Source organism: Papio anubis, chromosome 13, assembly GCF_008728515.1.
Source record: "Papio anubis isolate 15944 chromosome 13, Panubis1.0, whole genome shotgun sequence".
Classification (NCBI taxonomy): Eukaryota; Metazoa; Chordata; class Mammalia; order Primates; family Cercopithecidae; genus Papio; species Papio anubis.
The window spans coordinates 65,407,060-65,429,077 of NC_044988.1; the positions used below are offsets into that span (position 1 = coordinate 65,407,060).

The window sequence follows — 22,018 nt, forward strand, 5'->3', positions numbered from 1 at the left end:
TGTTTAAAGGAGTTAAAAACAGGCTTTGGAATATGAAGCTTTAATGAACGTTGGAAGACGGTAATTAAACAGCCCCTGTGCCCTGTCTCATGCTTTACAAAAGGCAAAAGAAACAGAGAGATCAAAGACTGGAGGTGTTCACTTCGGAACCACTGGAACCACCTGAGGAGATTTTTTTTTTTTTTTTTTCTGAGACGGAATCTGTCTCTGTCACCCAGGTTGGAGTACACTGGCGTGATCTCGGCTCACTGCAAGCTCCGCCTCCCGGGTTCATGCCATTCTCCTGCCTCAGCCTCCCAAGTAGCTGGGACTACAGGTGCCCGCCACCACACCTGGCTCATTTTTTGTATTTTTACTGGAGATGGGGTTTCACCGTGTTAGCCAGGATGGTCTTGATCTCCTGACCTCATGATCTGCCTACCTCGACCTCAGTGCTGGGATTACAGGCGTGAGCCACCGCGCCCGGCCCACCTGAGGAGATTTAAAGTCTCCCGTGCCCAGCCTGCACCCCCAGACAAATGGCGTCGGAATCTGTTGGGTGGGGACTCAGACACCACAATTATCTCTTAAGCACTCACGTGATTCCAATGTGCATCCAAGGTTAAGAATCTCTAGATTGATTGACAGTGAAGTGATGAGAAACTGATAAATGAACACAGGGGTGAAGCGGAAAGAGAGAGGTCTTCACACCAAAATACAGCTCAGCTTTAGAAGGAACTGAGAGGACTGCACCCAAGCCTGGTGACACCAGGGGACATTTCCAACCTCTGAGGAAGGGGTTCTGTTATGGGCTAAATTATGTTCCCCCAAAATTCATATGTTGAAGTACTAAATCCCAGAACCTCAGAATGGGACTGTATTTGTAGCTGGCCCTATAGAGGGGTGATTAAGTTAAAGTGAGGTCACTATGGAGAGCCTCAGTCCAATCTGACAGGTGTTCTTACTACGTAAGAAGAGGAGACCGGAACACACAAAGAGACCCAGGGGTGCACAGGGACCACATGAAGAGGCAGCAAGAGGGCAGCCACCTGCAAGCCAAGGAGGAGACCTCAGCAGAACCCAATCCTGCTTTGGTCTTAGCCATCTGTGGATGATGTCACTCAGTCAGTGTTATTTTGGTGTGGCAGCCCTTGCAAACCAATGCAACCTTCATTTCAGCACTTTGGTCTTATGTCTAAAGAGTCTTCTCACAAGGTTATTTCTTCAGCCACTTCTAGGACTCTTTCCTAACAACTAATGAGGATCCCCTTAAATACTGATCCACTAAGATATTCACAGAATATTCCTGATAATTATGGATAATGGAAATGTTTGACAATGGCAGAATGGAGAAGTAAATGATAGCAGTCAGTTCAATAGAGCATGAAGAAGCCATTAAGTTATCAAGATTTTTTTAGCCTCTTCCCTTGTCTTCTAATAAGTTTTTTTTTTTTTTTTTGAGACAGTCTCACTCTCGTCATCCAGGCTGGAGTGCAGTGGTACAATCTCGGCTCGCTGCAACCTCTGTCTTCTGGTTCAAGTGATTCTTGTGCCTCAGCTGGGATTATAGGCATGTGCCACCACACCCAGCTATTTTTTTTTTTTTTTTTTTTAGTAGACGGAGTTTCACCATGTTAGCCAGGCTGGTCTTGAACCCCTGACCTCAAGTGATCCACCCACCTCGGCCTTCCAAAGTGCTGAGATTACAGGCTTGAGCCACTGTGCCCGGCCAACTTAAAAAATATCAATAGAAGGCCTGGCACGGTGGCTCACGCCTATAATCCCAGCACTTTGGGAGACTGAGGTAGGTGGATCACTTGAGGTCAGGAGTTCGAGACCAGCCTGACCAACATGGTGAAACCTCATCTCTATTAAAAACACAAAAATTAGCCAGGCGTGGTAGCAGATGCCTGTAATCCCAGATACTCAGGAGGCTGAGGTGGGAGAATCGCTTGAACTCAGGAGGTGGAGGTTTCAGTGAGCCGAGATCACACCACTGCACTCCAGCCTGGGCAACAGAATGAGGCTTCGTCTCAAAAAAAAAAAAAGATTTTTAAAGTTGCACTTTCAGCATGATCTCTCACCTATGCAAAAATGCTTGAAAACGCCCTTCAATAAGCGGATGGGTAAGTAAGTTCTGATGTATTCACAAAACAGAATCCCACACCACCTGCAACAACATAGAGGAATCTCGCAAACATTGAGCTGCAGAGAAAAGAAGTCAGACACAAAAGATTCCATTTCCCTAAAATTCAAAACAGCCAAAACTAATCTGTGCTGTTAGTAGTCAAGATAGCAATTCCCTTGGGGAGACCAGAACAGGGTACAAGGGAACCTTCTGGGGTGCTGAAAATGTTCTATATCTTCATCTAGGAGATCAAGACCTCGTCCTGAGACCTCCTAACCCCACAACAGGACACTGAGTATGTGTCTACTTTCTTTACCCCCAATGTCTAGGTTACCTATAGGTAGTCCCGCCTCCCCAACACATATGGGACAACCACAGAGAGTCTTTAGCTTCACAGTTTGTGCCTTGATCTACCCATCTGTATCCTAAACCCATACAAGCATGTATAAATATAGAAAAATGTATTGCGTTGTAACCGTACTTTATGTAGGTTATTGTCAGTTTTAAGTGTTTTAAAATGCAGTGTAAAAGAGCTGGAAGTTAATATGTACACAGATGGCCATGGCATTCAGCTGGGGCTGGTACAGGGTCTGTGGGACTGGTTAGGGGTGGGGCAGGTGGTTGAGTTCTGACTTGGGTTGGAAGAGTGGAATCTGGGCAGGCTTCCCCTAAGGAAGTGGCTCTTAGATGAAAGCAGAATGAATGGGGGGGAAAGCATCTCAAACAAGCTTGTTCAAAGGCTATAGGCAGGCCAGTGGAGGAGTCATCCAGGCAGAGAGCACTGGTCTGGGTCAGAGCTTGGTTGTGGTGGGAGAGGAGATGGATAGGACAGAGACAGGGACACCCAACTGCAGATGAAGTTGTCTGATTCCAGGAATGATCCCAGCATGGCTGACCAAGGGTGGCCTGTGCTGTTGATGATCTCAAAGGTGGGTCAGGTAGCCATGCCAGCTTGGGGCACAAGGGAGAAGATATGATGTACCACAGTCTAGATGATGTGGTTGAGGTCCCAAGTCACTGTACATGAGAATATGGATGGGTAAACCAAGGCACAAGCTGGACAGCTCAAGACTCTGTGGATCTGTGTGTGTGTGTGTGTGTGTGTGTGTGTGTGTGTGTGTGTGTAGGCTAGAAGGTAAAATACATAGGTAGGTAGGCACAGTGTACTGGGATAGGGTGAGGGGATATCAGGACAAGGCCATGAGTTGAGGCTTGGAACCTAGGGCAGCTTAGGGGTTCTTAGCTGATCTGGTTTCCCCTTGGGTTTTGTTTCGTTTTGTTTTGTGAGTGCATGTGTTTAGAAATGGGGTCTTAAGGCTGGGCGCGGTGGCTCATGCCTGTAATCCCAGCACTTTGGGAGGCTGAGGTGGGTGGATCACCTGAAGTCAGGAGTTCAAGACCAGCCTGCCCAACATGGCAAAACCCCGTCTGTACTAAAAACACAAAAAAGTAACCGGGCATGGTGGCAGGTGCCTGTAATCCCAGCTACTCTGGAGCCTGAGACAGGAGAGTTGCTTGAACCCAGGAGGCAGAGGTTGCAGCGAGCTGAGATCATGCCACTACACTTCAGCCTGGGCGATAAGAGTGAAACTCTGTCTCAAAAAAATTAAAAAAGAAAGAAATGGGGTCTTGCTATGTTGCCCAGGCTGGCCTTGAGCTCCTGGGCTCAAGCAATCTTCCCACCTCAGCCTCCCGAGTAGCTGGGACTGGAGTGTGTTTTTTGCTTTTAAATAAGATCAGATTGGAAAGAATTCTTGGTGATTCTTTTCCTTATTTCATGATTTGTTTTGTAATGGCCTTTTCTTGCCCTCTCACCCTCACCTCATTTTACAAAGGGCAACACTGAGACCCAGAGAAGGGAAGAGAGTCATACGCAAAGGGAATGTGGCTACATCTCCATAGACCAAGCATGGAAGGGTTTGAGGGTGTCTATGGCTTAATCTGTGCCCGAGGCTGGGCTGTCAGGACCAGGACCTCATAAGGCACCTGCCCCCTGCCACTGGCCATCTGGGAGGCCCCTGAACCAGTTATTTTGGGAGTGCCATCTGAATAAGATGCAGAAATATGCCGTTGTGTTCACGAAGATCAGCAGTAGTTCCTTCTGAATCTTTTCAGGGTATTTTGGCTGGGTTTTTCTTAATTATCCAGATTAGCATTAGGTAAATTCCCACATGTAAAGGTGTCTCATCTTCTGAAACCAGTTGTCGTTTCAAGCCAACCACACATGGAAGTGGGCGTGTGGCTGACTTGCCCCCTAGACAATGAATAGGCAGAGGACACTGAGGCCCAGCCAGCCCCATCCAGCCCCACCCTTCAGCCTACGAAGTCATTTCTCACAGCATAAACAACGCAGGCTCTGCACATGCAACTCTCTCCTTAGTGTTCAAGTACAACATTTGTTTCCATGATGACTCGGGACCCCAATGATTATTTCTCTCTCCACAATGTGGCTGGTTCCAGATGCTGTTGCGGGGCATGCTTGGGGCCACTGCGTGGGGCCTCTGAAGGAAGGCAGGAGAAAGGGATGTGCATGAATCAAGCCATGAGTCTGGGCACCACTGGCCCGTCCACCATCCGGGGAAGCTTTCCACGTGGAGGACGCGCCACCGAGGGCACGGCCGCCTCTCCCACCCGAGGCCTTCACTCTGCCCTGTCTTCCCCCTGGCACCCCTTTCTCACGTCTCTGCCCAGCCAAATCCTGTCATGGTCAGAGGCCGGCTGCAGCGCCACCTCAGTGAAGCCTTGGGGGAAACCATGCCATCCCAGTGAGGGGCACGGTAAGGATGCCACAGTCACCCCACCCTCAGGGCCACCTCATCCCAGCACTGGCACTGGCACTGTCCTCTGTGACCCCCAGCACTTCACACATTTGTATGCTTTGCTTCAGAACAGCAAACACTAAAGTTGCAGAACTTTATTTAAAAATGAAAAGAAAACTGTGTGATTTATATAGACACATATATGGATGTTTGGGAATGTGTGTGTATACATATATATAGAGAGAGTATATAGTTTTTTTTGGGTTTTTTTTGTTTTTTTTTTGAGACAGAGTCTTTCTCTGTTACCCAGGCTGGAGTGCAGTGGCGCAATCTCGGCTCACTGCAACCTCCGTCTCCTGGGTTCAAGCAATTATCCTGCCTTAGCCTCTTGAGTAGCTAGGATTACAGGTGTTGGCCACCACGCCTGGCTAATCTTTTGTATTTTTAGTAGAGGTGGGGTTTCACCATGTTGCCCAGGCTGGTCTCAAACTCCTGACCTCAAGCAATCTGCTTGCCTCAGCCTCCCAAAGTGCTGGGATTACAGGCGTGAGCCACTGCACCCGGCCTATATTTACATATTCTATATTACATAATATAAATTTATAAATGTCTATATAAAGAAATATGTCTTTGCATATTCATAGGAAGAAATCTGGAAGAATACACACCAAACTGTTCCTCTTGCTTATCTCTGGCAAGTTAGTTTTGCTTTCATACAAAGTAGTGTTTGAATTTGTTACAGGAATGTATGAAGTTTTTAAGCTCTTAGCCAATATTTCTGAAGAAGAAAAGTGTCCTGGATATTCATCTGCCTTCTCTCTTGCTGGACAGAGTGAACCTGTGTCTGTCCTCTAGGCTGGGGCACAGAGCAGAGTGGGCAGGTGTTTGCGAGATGAATTACAGAGAGTGCAAGGATGACGCCCAACTGCCTCCAGTGAGGCCCGGGAGTGATGGCTTCTCACTGCTGCCCTGCAGTGCCTGGACTCACGCTTAAGGAGTGCTGCCTAAAGGTTTATTGAATGAAGAAGGAAGGAAGGAGGGAGGGAGGGCAGGAGGGCAGGGAAAGAAGGAAGGGAGGAAGGAAGGGAGGGAGGAAAAGAGGGAGAGAAGGAAAGCATAAAGGGAGGCAGGGAAGGAGGGAGGGAGGGAGAAAGAGAAGAAGGGAGGAAAGAAGGGGTATGAGTGATCATAAACCCTGAATTTGTGTGTCTGAATTAATGATTGTTTAATGTATAAATGTGGGAATCTAATGAAACACTGAAATAGAGGGTACCAACTGGATGGATCGTGCAAATATTTTATTACTAGGTGTACAATTGTTTTCATTATAAAGTAACAGAACTGTATTCCAAAAGTATGAAAAATAGGCCGGGCACGGTGGCTCATGGCTGTAATCCCAGCACTTTGGGAGGCCGAGGCAAGTGGATCACCTAAGGTCAGGAGTTCGAGACCAGCCTGGCCAACATGGTGAAATCCCATCTCTACTAAAAATATGAAAAAAGTTAGCCAGGAGTGGTGGCGGGCACCTGTAGTCTCAGCCACTCGGGAGTCTGAGGCAGGAGAATCGCTTGAACCTGGGAGGCAGAGGTTGCAGTGAGCCGAGATGGCACCACTGCACTCCAGCCTGGGCAACAGAGCAAGACTCTGTCTCAAATTTAAAAAAAAATAGAAAAGAAAACTTCATCGCTACATCACTCTAACAAATCCCCTATTTGTATTTTCATGCATTTCCTTCCGAGTATGTGAATGTGAGCACATATATCTTCTCGACATGTTACACAGGGGGCTGCTAACACCATTTTATATCATGCTTCTGTTGTAACTTCCTGTCATATCCTAAGCCTTTTCTCATCCCGTTATAAAGTCCCCAACCGCTTATAAGTGCTGTCAACTACATTAAGAGGACGTATATAACTTACTTAACCAATTTTCTCTTTTTATATTGAGGTAACCTCTCATTTTTTGTTATTATAGCATTTATTATTTTTTAAACTACTAGCTTTTGCCTAATGCCTTCATAATTTTCCCTGGGTACCACTCAGAGATGCTTGGACACCTCAGGTTAGTGTCCCCAGAAGCAGCCTGAAAGTAGCTGGGCCACAAACTTTGTTACCAGGAGTTAAGCAGCTTTTGCCCCAGAGAGTACATCAGTGCCCTGCTTCCTTTATTGAGAAAGGCTTGCTATGAAAAAAGTCAGCAGGACTAAATAGCCTGCTGAGTGACAGTAATGTACATCCCAGTGCGAGCTGCTTATTCCTCTTCATGGACATCTAACCAAGAGTTTGCAGAGCAGCACAGGTCTGCAGGTGACATTTTGAGCAGCACTTGTCTACAGAGCTTCTGTAGGCACAACTGGTTCACTGTGGAAGGTTTACACCTGGGTGGATTCATGGTTGGAGTTTGGAAGAGAATAAAGTCCCTGCCATGAGCCTGGCACTGTGCCATGGCCTTCCCGTGTTCAGCGCTCAAAGGGTGCCCCTCCCACAGCTGGGGCGTGCTGCTCTCGCGTTCTTGAGCATTTGCCTCATGTCCTTCCCAGGTGCTCCGGCTCCTGTCCGGGCTGCAGATCTCCTGTGCATGGCCGTGTGTGAGTACGCACGGCCAGGGCTGCCCCTAGAAACAAGAAGAACCAGAGCCGCTCAATTAGAGGGGCCACCATGATCATTGTACTGTTTGCATCTTTCATAGGCTCCTTAGGGTATTGCTAAAAAGAGTAATTTTACAATTGAATTTCAATTATTCTCAGAAAACAGGAATAAGACCCCTCCATGAAAGAAGGATTGTAAGGATTTTTAAGCTGAAATGTAATGTGCTCAGGTCCGCATTTTAGAAGGAGCAAACTAACTACTGTATGGAGAATAGATCAGAGAGTTTGAGACGAGGTGAGGACTCCAGTGGGGACGTCAGGACTGGAGGTCCCAGAAAGGTCAGTGGTGGCAGTAGTAGGTGTGAATTTTAGCCCCAATTCTTCTACCTCCCTGCATCCACACTCTGGCTGTACGAGACTTTGGGCTTGGTCTTGTGACTTACTTTGATCAATGGAATGGGGCAAACGAGTCTTGATATCAGGTCTGAGAGTTGACGGTAAGAGACCTCACGTATTTCTACTTTTCCTCTCATGCATCTGCCATCACCATGAGAAGAACCTGTCCAGCTTGCCCGTGGACCCTAGGAGGATGAGGGATATGTACAGCAGAGATGCCCACCAGCTTGCCAACCCCTGAGTGAGCCCAGCCAAGGTCAGTAGAGCCCCAGGCCCTGAGAAGGAATGCCTGTGGTTGCAGACCACTGAGATTCTGGGGCTGTTTGTTATGCAATATTGCTGCGGCAATGGGCAACTGATACAGTGGGCGTGGAAAGAAATTAACAAAGCCAAGAAATACTTAAGAAAGCAAATGGAGTTGGTGGCCAGTCGAATGAGTGGGTGAGACGGAGAGAACCTCAGAGAACTTGGTTTGGCTCAGGTACCTGGGTGGTTGAAGGGCACAGTGCCTGTGGTAAAGGAAACAGAGGAGGAGACGTGGCCGCCCACATTAGACCTACATTAAGAGCACTCTCTCCTTCCCCCTACCCTTTCTTCTTTTTTCTGGAGGAGGGCAGGGCCTGTGTCTGTTGAGATAAGCTCCGCAGGGACGGAACCACTGTGTGGGATTATAGGCACCCCTGCCACAGTCAGCCACCCCCATGGCCTCCGGCTCTGTCAGAGCTTCTCCTCCGGTACAGACTCATTAGAGCAACCCCTGATGTGGACAAGGGGGTGAGCCAGACTTCTCGGCCACAGGGGCCAACTCAAGAAAGGCCCCCAGATTTCCCAGGGCCTCCTGCAGAAAACGCAGCCTGCATCTCGTTACTTTCATTTGCTTAAAATACCTGCCTTTGCAGCAGTGAAACCACCCAAAATACTCACTTCTTTATTTCCAGCTAGATAAGTTGAACTCAATTTGCATTGGATAATTATTTTCAATTAAGTGATAACAATCCTGTTTGGTGCAAAAATAATCTTGTCCAAAGGCCAAACAGTTTATCCCATCCAAGAAACAGGAGGCAGTGATAGGAGGAGGCCTATTAGCATGCTTGCCATGAGGATGGAGGGGCCAATCCCCACCCCTGGAGGGATGGCCCAGCCAAGTCGTTCGTGGGGGACCTCTGACACTGTGGGCGGGTGGGACCATTGACCTGGTTTGCCCTTTGACAGCCCCTGAGCCGTGCAGCCACTCTTTCTTCTTTCTGGACAAAGAAGGAGGCACCTCCTGACAGCTGCAAGGTAGTGGAAAAGGCAGCTGGTCAGAGAGGGGCCCAAGACAGAGGCCGGGACCTGAGTTCTGGGCCAGCTGTGTGTCCCTGGACAAGTCATCCCTCTCTGGGCCTCAGTGTCCCCTCTGTGTGGGGAGCAGTGGGGTTAGATGTGGACAGTTCCAGCTCAGATGTGATTCTGTCCTGGTCATCCAGAGCTACCTAGGTCTGAAGCCAGGTTTTCTGTAGGGAAAAGCCGCACTTCCTGTGTGATGTGTGGGTTATCAGGGCAGGAATTCTCCTCCATCAGGAAGAGGGAGCAGGTGCTGAGTTCTGGAGCCTTACAGGGGCCCTGCCACTCTCCTGGTCTTATGGCAATGTCACATTCTCTGCAGGCAGCTGGAGTTCCTTACTTTCCTCCACAGCCTTCCCTACTGTTGCACATCTGGGCAAACACCCTCCCCACCAATCAAGCTGCCGTGAACATCTTGTTCAAGGCTGCTGGTGTATTCGAGAGCAGACCCTGTCTCAAAAACACAAAAAAGAGAAAAACAACCTGCCTGCCAATCTTTCTATTGTTATTTACATTGAAAAACATGAGGATCGAGGTGGTCCAAACAAATAACTCTTGTGAATTTTTGCAGCCAATACTTCAAATGTTTGATACTTGAGTACCCTGTGCTGTGTGCTCTCTGTGTATTCACTGACGTGCAGTCCTCCCCCAGCACGAGAACTAAAACTCTTGTCACTTATAGACAAGAAAACCGAGGCTCAGAGAGGCTAAATAATTTGCTCAAGTCACACAGAGTGGAATTCTGACTTTTTGTTGGATTCAATTGACTTCCACTCTGCATTTTTTTCCTTCCTTCCTTCCTTCCTTCCTTCCTTCCTTCCTTCCTTCCTTCCTTTCTTCCCTCCCTCACTTGTTTACTTCCTTCCTTTTTTTTTGGTCTTGACCTCCTAGCCTCAAGCGATCCTCACCTGGGCCTCCCACGGTGCTGGGATAACAGGTGTAAGCCACCGTGCCCTGTTGTTCTGCATTATTTTCTCTACTCAATGATGGCAGTGGCCCTTATACTTCTCTGGCACACACTGTACCCTCAGCCAAGCCGAACTGAGAAGCTGGACGGGAGGACGGAAAGAAGAAACCATCTGAGCTGCCATATCTCTTAAGTACAGTTTTCTGTATTCAAATTAGGTGACACAATCTCCATGAATAACATTACAGTTCCCAAAGGATCACACCCAATTTAAATGTATAAGAGGCCATTAACGGGCAGGGCTAGCTATTAGAATTTAGCTCCAGTGTCATTGTGGTGTGGTTCTGCTATTAGGCAGGCACAATGGGGATAATAGAAGCGCGAGGCACATTCGCCCCTCGTCTCCAAGGCTCTGGGTCCTCAGACTGGCTGAGTGCTGGGGACCAGGGTCACCCAAGAAGCCCTGACTGGCCCTCTTGAGGGTTAGCAGAGCTTCTCTCTGTCCAAGACAGGTCAGGCCCTCTTCCCTGGTCCCAGCTCCACCGCCACTCAGAGGAGTGACCTAAGCTGCAGGTGAGGCTCCCAAGCCCCTGACCGGGATGTTTATGGAAGAGGATTGGGATCAGCACCTGGGCAAAGTGGGTAGAGGCAGGAGCAGACAAATGGGAAAGGCTAGCTGCCATGCAGGCTGAACAACAACGGGGCCAACCTCAGGGGGACCCCTGGAAGCCAGAATGTCCTTTCAAAAGTTCTGAATGTGGGCTGGGTGTGGTGGCTGATGCCTGTAATAATCCCAATACTTTGGGAGGCCAAGGCAGGTGGAATCACTTGAGGTCAGGAGTTCGAGACCAGCCTGGCCAGCATGGTGAAACCCCGCCTCTACCAAAAAATACGAAAATTAGCCGGGCATGGTGGCATGCACCTGTAATCCCAGCTCCTTGGGAGGCTGAGGTGGGAGAATCACTTGAACCGGGAGGCAGAGGTTGTAGTGAGCCAAGATCGCACCACTACACTCCAGCCTGGGCGACAGGGCAAGGCTTTGTCTCAAAAGAAAAACAAAAAGAAAGTTCTGAATGTGGAGTTTCATGCAGAGATGGCCAGGCCTTTGTACCCCCATGCAGTCAGTGGCTGGATGTGGGCTGCCCAGGGAAGGGTATGACCTCGGGCTGGGTGAATCTCTGCAGCTGAGGCTGTCCTGCAGGGCTAGTCACTTAAGGCCGTATGCTGACTGCCTGCCCAGCTGCTGGGCAGCACGTCCTTCTTGGAAGGGGACCTGGGCAGGCGGCAATGACTTTTGCCCACCAGGGCTGTGGCCTTGTCAGTCCTTGGGATGGCATAGACCATGCCTCAGTGGCTCCAGGGGAGAAAGAGACCATCTACTTGAATCATTTAGCTCAGGGCACAGCACACAAATAAGAGCTCAAAAAATGTCAACCACTCTTGTTATCACCATCCTGACCCAAATCACAGGATGACCCTCTCCACTCTTCTCCCTCATCCTTGCACCCCTCCCTAGCGTCCAGCAGGTGTCCAAGCCTCACTTGCACACCTCCACTAATGGACAGGCCACTACGTCCCAAGGCAGCCCAAGTCACTGTTGAAGAGCTTTTTTTTTTTTTTTTTTTACTATGGTAAAATGTATATAACCTACATTTTACCACTTTAATCATTTTTAAGTATACAGTTCAGTGGCATTAAGCACATTCACATTGTTGTACAACTATCAGCACCATCCATTTCCAGAACTTTTTTCCCAGACTGATACTGTTTACCAATTAAACAATATTCCCTCATTCCTCCTCTCCCCTGAACCCCTGGCAACCACCACTCCCATTTCTGTCTCTATGAATTGGACTGCTATCGGCATCTCATATGAGTAGAATCATATTTTTTTTTCCTTGTGTCTGGCTTATTTCACTTAGCATAATGTCCTCAAGTTTCATCCTTGTGACAGCATATGTCTGGATTCCCGTCTTTCTTTAAGGCTCAATAATATTCCATTGCTTGTATACACCACATTTTGCTTATCCATTTATCTGGCCGTGGATGGATACTTGGGTGGCTTCCGCCTTGTGGCTATTGTGAGTGATGCTGCTGTGAACGCTGGTGTACAAGTGCCTATGTAAAACCTGCTTTCAGCAGGGCGCAGTGGCTCATGCCTGTAATCCCAGCACTCTGGGAGGCTGAGGTGGGCGGATCACTAGAGGTCAGGAGTTTGAGACCAGCCTGGCCAACATGGTGAAACCCTATCTCTACTAAAAATACAAAAATTAGCAGGGCATGGTGGCACGCTCCTGTAATCCCAGCTACTCGAGAGGCTGAGGCAGGAGAGTCGCTTGAACCTGGGAGACGGAGGCTGCAGGGAGCCAAGATCATCATGCCACTGCATGCCAGCCTGGGCGACAGAGTGAGACTCTGTGTGTGTGTGTGTGTGTGTGTGTGTATAAAAATAAAAACAAACCCTGCTTTCATTTTTTCTTTTTTTTGATAAGGTCTCGCGCTGTCACCCAGGTTGGAGAAGGTGCGATCATAGCTCACTGCAGCCTCGATCTCCTGGGCTCAAGCAATCTTCCCACCTCAGCTTCCTAACTAGCTGGGACTACAGGTGGGCACCACTACACCCAGCTAATCTTTTTATTTCTTGTAGAGACAAGCTGTGTTGCCCAGGCTTGTCTCGAACTCCTGGCTTTAAGTGATTCTCCCACCTCAGCCTCCCAAAAATGTTGGGATTACAGGAATGAGCCACGCCAGCCACTGCTTTCAATAATTTGGGGTATGCAGAAGTGGAGCCACTGGATCATATGGTAGTTCTACATTGAATTTTTTTGAGGAACTGCCATCTGGTTTCCCACAGTGGCTGCACCATGTTTGTTGAGCAGCTCTGAGAGAAAACGTGCTCTTCCATCACGCTGCATTCCCATGACTTCCTCACTGGCCCTTGGCTTTGCCCCAGGGACAGCCCTGCTGAGTCTTTTTTTGTTTTGTTTTGTTTTGTTTTGTTTTTGAGACAAGGTCTAACTCTGTTGCCCAGGCTAGAGTGCAGTGGTACGATCACAGCTCACAGCAGCCTCAAACGCCTGGGCTCAAGCCATCCTCCCACCTCAGCCTCCTGAGTAGCTGAGACCACAGCTGAGTGCCACCACACCCAGCTATGGTTTTTTTGTAGAGATGGGGTCTCACTATGTTGTTCATGCTGGTCTTGAACTCCTGTACTCAGGCAATCTGAACACTTTGGCCTCCCAAAATTCTGGGATTACAGGTGTGAGCCCCATGCCCAGCCTCTGTTGAGTCTTTATGCCAACACAGGAGCCCCGCTGAGCCCTCTGCTCTGGGCAGGTTCGCCCACTCCAGTGCCCAGTGCCCCACTCTCACTGCCCACTTCACATAAGTGCAGTGGCGTTTTCTCTTGAGGAACCCCACCAGGGGGAGCAGTAAAGGGGTCTCAGAGTCAGGAACAAGCTCACCTGGCACTTGGAAGGAAACCCAGGCCCCTGCCCACACTCCTCTCCAGCGGGGCCCTCCTCTGCCACCTCCTCCCACTTCCCCCAGCCTTCCTGCTCCTCTCCTCTCCTCTCCTCAGGGCATCACGCCACCAACAGGAGAAAGTAATCTGTGACCAGGAGTACTCTCCTCAGAAACTCTGAAGGCACTTGGCATGCTTGAAGAAGTGACACAGATTTAAAGTTGTCACTTTGCTCAGTTTACCAGATCAGACCAAAAGTTGCTTTGATATTCAAAGATCTTTAAAAGTGTCTAACTTCAATTCTTTTTTTGTTGGTTTTTGTTGGTTTTTGTTTTTGAGTCTCACTCTGCTGCCCAGGAGTGCAGTGGTGGGATCTCAGCTCACTGCAGCCTCTGCCTTTCTCCTGCCTCAGCCTCCAGAGTAGCTGGGATTACAGGTGCATACCACCACACCCAGCTAATTTTTGTATTTTTAGTAGAGACAGGGTTTCACTGTGTTGGCCAGGCTAGTCTCGAACTCCTGACCTCAATGATCCTCCTGCCTCAGCCTCCCAAAGTGCTGGGATTACAGGTGTGGGCCACCATGCCCAGCCCTAACTCAGTTCTTAAAGGGATTAAGACTGTGTCTCTTCACCATTTCTGAAGGCTTCTGATTTTACTGTTCTGAGACATTTCTACCTTTATTAAATCCTCCCCATGGGATGGTGGTGGTGGGAGGAGGGACATCACCACCAACAACAAAGAAAATAAGACGTCCAGGTGTGGTGGCTCACACCTATAATCTCAGCACTTTGGGAGGCCAAGGTGGGTGGATCATGAGGTCAAGAGTTCAAGACCAGCCTGGCCAACATGGTGAAACTCCATCTCTACTAAAAATACAAAAATTCGCTGGGCGTGGTGGTGCATGCCTATAGTCCCAGCTGCTTAGGAGGCTGAGACAGGAGAATCACTTGAACCCCGGAGGCAGAGGTTGCAGTGAGCTGAGATCAGGCCATTGCACTCCAGCCTGGGGGATGGAGCGAAACTGTGACTCAAAAAAAAAAAAGAAAGAAAATAAGACAAAAATCACATTTTAGTGGAAAACAAGTGACCGCTCTGCACAGCTCTTCAGCTCTTCAACACCTCCCAAGGCAGCTGTGCCAGGTGCTGAGTCCACGTATTTTTCACCACATGCTTGTCACACTGGGACAGTGCACTTTCAGCAGCACTGGCAACCACACAAAACCCACTCACGGGCTCTGCCCACAGCAGGCTGCAAGGCACCAGCTCTCCTGGCTGAGTGCAAGTGGGGCCCTGGGAGCAAGTGCCTCCTGAAACTTCTCACCCTGATGGCAGCGTGCCTCACCCTAGCCCCAGCCCAGAGCCTCAACCTTGCTGGAAAGGTTTAGCATCCGCTAGGAGGAATATTAGACCCAACTCAAGAGAAGTAAGTTCTAGTTCTGGCTTTGCCACCAAATGTGGACTCTCATCCTCACTCTCCCCATTTAGAAACCCACAGGTTAGAAGTGATTATTTCCAAGGCCGGGTGCAGAGGCTCACACTTGTAATCCCAGCACTTTGGGAAGCTGAGGCAGGTGGATCACTTGAAGTCAGGAGTTTGACACCAGCCTGGCCAACATGGTGAAACCCCATCTCTACTAAAAATACAAAAAGTAGCCAGACATGGTAGCAGGCACCTGTAATCCCAGCTACTCAGGAGGCTGAGGCTAGAGGATCACTTAAGCCCGAGAAGTTGAAGCTGTGATTAGCCATGATCACACCACTGCACTCCAACCTGGGCGACAGAGTGAGACCCTGTCTCAAAAAAAACCCAAAAAAAACCCAAACCAAAACACACACAAAAAAAGAACATCACAGGAAATATGGAAAAGAGAAAAATGAAAAACGTAATTACCCCCATTCATCCCTTAATACCATCCCTGAGCTATTTGGTAGGTTTCCCTCCAAAATTTTCCCTGGTGTGAGGGGCACGGGCTACTGCTGTGCATCTCCTCTCCGTGGTGCATGGTGAAAGTCATGCTGTTCATGGACATGTCTGCCCTGCTATCTCCACATGCTTCCCTCTCCAGGCTCAATAGTACCTCCGTCTCCATCAGCTATTGCTACATAACAGTCCAACAGTCAACATTCAGCGGGTTAAAATACCAAGATTTGGCCAGGTGCGGTGGCTCACGCCTGTAATCCCAGCACTTTGGGAGGCCAAGGCAAGCGGATCACTTGAGGTCAGGAGTTCGACTCCAGCCTGGACAACATGGTGAAACCCCGCCTCTACTACAAATACAAAAAATTAGCCAGGCATGGTGGCAGGTACCTGTAATCCCAGCTACTCAGGAGGCTGAGGCAGGAGAATCGCTTGAACCTGGGAGGCAGAGGTTGCAGTGAGCTGAGATTGAGCCACTGCACTCCAGCCTGGGCAACAGAGCAGTCTCTATCTCAAAAAAGTAATTAATTAATTAAAAATAAAAAAACAAGATTTATTATTGCCCAAGAGTCTATGGTCGGGGAACAGCCCTGCTGGTCTGAGCCTGGCTCAGCTAGTTTTGTTTATGCATCTGTGATCAGTTGCTGGGTCCCCTGGCTGGTCTAAGGGGGCGATGTTCACATGTCTTGGCTGGCTGGTCATGGCCTGGGCAACTGGGGTGACACAGTGTCTCACCCTCCGTCACATTCTACTGGTCAAAGTAAGTCGTAAGACCTGCCCAGAGTCACAGTGGCAGGGACTACAAATTTCAGGGTCAAGGGCACGCATACATGGAAGCCAGTAATCTTAGTGTCAACCACTACTCTTAATCTACCATAATCCTTAATTTTCATAGCTGCCATTTTTTGTAACAATACAATTTTTCATAGATGTACATTTCATAGATTACCATTAAATAGGATGTACCACATTTTAATTTGTTTAAAAGTTTTCTCTTATAACACTTGTGTGAACAACTTTGGTGGAGCCTTCACCTTTGAGATCAGGAAAAGCAGCATTTCCCACTCTAAATCAGAAACCCAAGGTTAAGTGAGAAAATTGAGCCCAAGTGTCCCAAAGGCCCTTTAGAAGCAGCGCCACTTGCAGACCTTCCCGAGTTCCTCACCTGACCGAATTCAAAGGTGTCAGACCAGGAGTCTCAGACCAACTTGAGTCTAGCTATTGAAATCACTTTCAGTGTCACTTTCCCTCTCTAGGCTTCAGTTTCTCCATCTATAAAATTGCAGGGTTGGACTAGAACAGTCTTTCTTAAAGGATGTCACTCTGGTCTAAAAGCCAAAAAGATGCCAGTGACCGCCTTCTTGAAAGTATTTTTATTGACTGATTGATTCATTGATTGAGACAGAGTCTTGCTCTGTCACCCAGGCTGGAGTGCAGTGGTGAGAACTCAGCTCACTGCAACCTCTGCCTCCCAGGTTTAAGCGATCCTCGTGCCTCAGCCTCCCAAGTAACTGGGATTACAGGCACGTGCCACCACACCTGGCTAATTTTTTGTATTTTTGGTGGAGATGGGGTTGCACCGTGTTGGCCAGGCTGGCCTTGAATTTCCGACCTCAAGTAATTCTCCCACCTCGGCCTCCCAAAGTGCTGGGATTACAGGTGCCCTCCCACCTGGCCTATTTATTTTGAGACAGGGTCTCACTCTGTCACCCAGGCTGGAGTGCAGTGGTGCAATCAGGGCTCACTGCAGCCTTGACCTCCTGGGGCTCAAGCAATCCTTCCACCTCAGCCTTTCAAGTAGCTGGGGCTATAGGCAAGCACTACCATACCTGGCTAATTTTTTTTTATTCTTTCTGTATTTGTGGAGACGGGTTTTCACCATGTTGCCCAGTCTTGAACTACTTGGTTCAAGTAATCCTTCTGCCTTGGCCTCTCAAAGTGTTAAGATTACAGGTGTGAGCCATCGCGCCTGGCCTGAAAGTATTTTTAAATGCATAAGAAAAATACAAAGCAGTTCCATATCGTTCCAACTGCTTAGCAGTGACCCACCTTTTAGAAATGGTGTCGTGCTGGGAGCAGGGGGCACGGCATGAGAGGCTGCCCATCTGGCGCCTATGAGGGTGATGTCAGATTCGGGAATCCAGGCACAGGCAGCACATAACAAGGCTAAGGATGATGGCTGGTCTCTGTTCGGTGTTTTGTCTTGTAATCCCAACATGTATTTGTGACCTTGCTCAACGTTCATTGTCTGTTAAATGCACTACACAAATTTAATTCCCATGGTTTGTGACTGAGCAAAGGAGGTTTCAAAAGAAAGTTGTGTGCATTTCAGTTCATGAGCTCTTGCTGTTATTTTTAAAGAGCTCCATGGAACAAATGGGTGGACTCCAAGCACCCTTTGAGCTCTAACAGCCTAGAGAAGAGGTGGGGAGGGGGTGCCTCTTTTCTCTTCCCCAGCTGAGTTCAGAGATCAACAGTCCTCACAGTTGGACATGAGCAGGGTTGCCCAGTAGCTTAGGGGCCACTGGTCATAGTGGCATCCTGCATGGCAGAGACCCTGGGAGTAGCATTTTTGGCAATGTTTTGGTTACAGACCTCCTTCCGAGTCGCCTGGAGAGGTCTTCCCTGCTCTTTGTAGTGGATGTATGATTTTGTTTGCAAGCGTCCCTGGGAGAACCACTCCTCCCACAGCATGAGGCTGTCAATCCTGGTGGCTTCTCCCTCCAACCCAGGCCCTCTGAGGATCACTCTGCCCCACCCCTCAGCACGTGACTGGTTCAGAGGCAGGCATGTGACTCAAGAAGCCAATAAGAATTCTTTTCTGGGATTGTTACTTTAGTCCCTGGGTGAAAGGAGGACTTCCCTGGATAGAGTTGTCTTGCTGGGAGGTTCTGTATCTGGCTGCCCACCACCATCTTTACTAACTCATAGAAGAAAGCGAAGCAGAGAGGCAAGAGATCGGAGGTGTGGGGGAGAGAGAGAGAGAGAACCTGACAATGCTGCTTGAGCCCCTGCATCCAGCTATGCCTGCTTCCCCCCAGACTTCCACACTTCGGGAGCCAATGAATTTCTTGGTTGCCTAAGCTACAATGAGTTAGGTATCTCTCACTTGCAACCAAGAGTCCTTTAAGGCCCATTCAACAGAGCTGCCATATACAGTGACGCCCCTTCACTTACACAGTACACAGTCTTTTCAGATGAATGAAGTAACTTGCTCAGTCATCACCTCCTCTCAGAAGCCTTCCTTGATTTCCCTATGCAGAACCAGTCACTCCCTACTCTATGCTTCCAGGAATCTTGTAAAAATATACACTGTGGCCCAAGTCCCTCTATGTATTTATGAGAATATAAATTGAATATAAGAATATAAATTGAAGCACCCAACCAAGAAAGTGCTTAGGTGTTTGTTGAGTGAATTATAATTAAATCTCACTACAACAAACAATTGGGATGTCTCATCTAATTTGTTACTAAGAAAATTCTCATCTGGGTGGGTGGCTCACACCTGTAATCCCAACACTTTGGGAGGCCAATGTGGGACGATCACTTGAGCTCAGGAATTTGAGACCATACTGGCAACACAGGGAGACCCTGTCTTTGCCAAAAATAAAAAATAAAATAAAATAATTAGCCGGTCATGGTGGCACGCACATGTGGCCCCAGTTACTCGAGAGGCTGAGGTGAGAAGATTGCTTGAGCCCAGGAGGTCGAGGTTGCAGTGAGCCATGATCACATCACTGCACTCCAGCCTGGACAACAGACTGAGACCCTGTCTCAAAAATAAAAAGAAAAGAAAAGAAAATTCTCAGCTGACCACTGTGGTTCATGCCTGTAATCTCACTACTTTGGCAGGTCAGGGAACTGAGGCTGCTTAAGTCCACGGACTGGCCCAGATCACACACAGTGAGTCTGGGTCCCACAGGGACCAGACCTGCTGACCTCTGTGGAGTTTTGCACCCAATCACCCAGAGGCAGCAGGAGGAGTTTCTTTCTTGTTTTATTTTGTTTGAGACAGGGTCTCACTCTGTTTCTGAGTCCAGAGTGCAGTGGCACCATCGTAGGTCACTGCAGCCTCAATCTCCTGGGCACAAGAGATCCTCCCACCTCAGCCTTCCAAGTAGCTGTCACTACAGTTGTGTGCCACTATTCCTGGCTAATTTTTTTTTAAATTAGAGATGGGGTCTTACTATATTGCCCAGGCTGGTCTTGAACTCCTGGGCTCAAGAGATCCTCCCACTTTGGCCTCCCAAAGTGCTGGGGTTACACATGTAAGCCACCGTGCCCACCTCAATCGAGATTTGTTTCTTTTCTTTTTTTTATTGAAATAGGATCTCACTCTGTTGCCCAAGCTGGAGTGCAGTGTACAGTTGCACAATCTTGGCTCACTGCAGCCTCTACCTCCTGGGCTCAAGGGATGCTCCCACCTCAGCCTCCTGAGTAACTTGGACTACAGGTGTGCACCATCAGGCCTGGCTAATTTTGGTTTGTTTGTTTTGTTTTGTTTTGCACAGACAGGGTCTCACTATGTTGCCCAGCTTGATCTCAAACTTCTGGCCTCAAGTGATCCTCCCACCTTGGCCCCCAAATCTGTGGATTACAGATGTGAGCCACTGCACTCAGCCTCGAGGTTTGTTTCTTCAACTGTTATCCTCCAGGGGCTGCTCCACATTCATACACCTTCATGCATTTGGCTCTGGGCTATACCTACCTCCCCTCACCCCAGATTCTGCCAAGCTGGTCCTTAGGACAGTGGCCCTCCCACTTACCCTGAGGCCGAGATCTCTGACATGTTTGTGGGCCTCACTTCCCAGGTGCCTCCAAGCCCCACATGAGCCGTCTCGTAGGGCCAGTACGGCACTTTTGTATGGGGGTCTGTTTCAGAGGCACAGATGGCTCCAAACGTGTCTTCTGCATCTGTAAAAGATAACAGATGTGCATTTAAAGAAAGGAATACATACATATTTAATGATTTAGCTTAAGCAACTGGGCAAATATTCATTTTCTTAAGATGGTAATACATAATTAACTGATAATAAAATTAATTGGGTAAAACAGTCTAAAAATAATGCAGTACTTATTACATGAGGGAATATAACTGCATTGAAAGAGGTTTCATTGTTCCAGAGACTGACAAGTCCCCACAAGCAGCAAAGGAAAGAGGTTTCTCCACCTTTGGAATAAGGGCTCTGAGTGGGCGCTTCCTGTTCACGCTGTGGGAATGGGGTGGGAATGGAGGGTGGAGAGGAAGATGGTTTCTTGCAATTTAACAACTTAACAACGGGTTTAGAGAGCATCCCAGCGTCTACTCCCAACCATAACCACACATCTTCATCTCCGCCAGGTCAGAAAAGAATACAGAAAAGAAAAAAATACAGAAAAGAAAGAATCTACCACAGATACCCTTTTATTAGATCATAAGAGAGAAAGCTTGTAGATGCCTCGTGAACTCACCCCTTCCACTGCTAAGTGCCAGAGCCTGGGCTGGACACTGTGGGAGAGGCCCGCTGGGCAAGTCTGTCCTCTAGGGAGGTCTCAGGTGTTTGGAGAAGGGAGATAGGGACACAATCCTCACAACAACTGCAAAAAGAAGCGTGAGCATGTGGGGGCAGAGGGAGCTTCAGTCCCAGGGGAGGTGATTGGGACTGGAGAGAGATGTCCTGGAGGAGGTGGCTGGGGCAGGTGGGCTCTGACTGGCGCCTATGGGAGAGGAGCCCATAGGAAGAGGAGAAAGCAGGACAGCCGGGGTTGAGTTGGGCTGAAGCCGGACCAGGAAGGGTGTGGCGAGAGATGAGGCAGAACTGGTGGGCCGGAGGAGGGGGGTCCCAGGTGTGAGGGAAAAGCAGCTCTGGTCCCACCGTCGGCCCTGCCTTTTATTGTTAATCTCTCTTGTGAATTCAGGTGGGAAAAGGCCTGCTGAGAGGAGTGCCAGAATTCACAGGAGAAAGATTCTGTAATTTCTTTGAGCTCTGTGACTCCGGACAAAGTATTCAGTATTAATGCAGTTGACCATGACGTCTTCTGTGTGCGCGACTGACAGACCAAATTACCTTTCCTTATCTCCTGGCGAGAAAAAAGGACCATTTACTTGACATATTTCATAATCATTTCACCTGCTTGCCCCCTACGGACAGCGCTGGTGACCCGGCCCCCTCCTCTCCCATACAATGCAGGAAGTATGTCGTCTAATAAGCCCAGTTTCTAAAGAATGTTTTTAATCTTGGAATAGTGTGATTTTCGATTGTATTTTTAATTCTCTATCTACTCTTTTAAAAGCACACGGTTTTGTTCTAATTCTCATCTTAGCTCATCAGGGTCAGGAGGAAGCATGGACATTTTCCATTCCAGGGATCTGTTTAGCATTTGACAGGTGAGGCCCAAAGAGAAGGCACTGGCCAGAACACCACAGGGCAACTGGAGGCAGACCAGGAATTCTGGATTCAGGGCTGTATGCCCTCCATGCCCAGTGGGCACCATTCTATAGGTGGTGCCCCAGCCTGGTAACTACAAAACCTCAGAGCATTTTTTTCTAATTGTGGTAAAATACACATAACAAAAA

The 22,018-nt window shown here is 48.5% G+C and overlaps 2 long non-coding RNA genes across 2 annotated transcripts in view; one reads left to right on the top strand and one right to left on the bottom strand.

Moving 5' to 3' along the window:
- The first annotated feature begins 5,449 nt into the window (after positions 1–5,449).
- The window catches only part of LOC108582364, a 28,680-nt gene continuing 12,111 nt past the window's right edge, over positions 5,450–22,018 (top strand). Inside the window, exons 1-2 of the long non-coding RNA XR_002517521.2 lie at positions 5,450–5,876; positions 8,010–8,105. This is a non-coding gene — a long non-coding RNA (uncharacterized LOC108582364). The remainder of the gene's footprint in view (positions 5,877–8,009; positions 8,106–22,018) is intronic.
- On the bottom strand, positions 8,091–21,319 carry LOC110741390. Its single transcript, XR_004177932.1, has 5 exons — positions 20,914–21,319; positions 20,229–20,376; positions 10,081–10,221; positions 9,043–9,123; positions 8,091–8,358 (listed from the first exon to the last, which is right to left on the bottom strand). It is a non-coding gene; the product is annotated as an uncharacterized LOC110741390 (long non-coding RNA).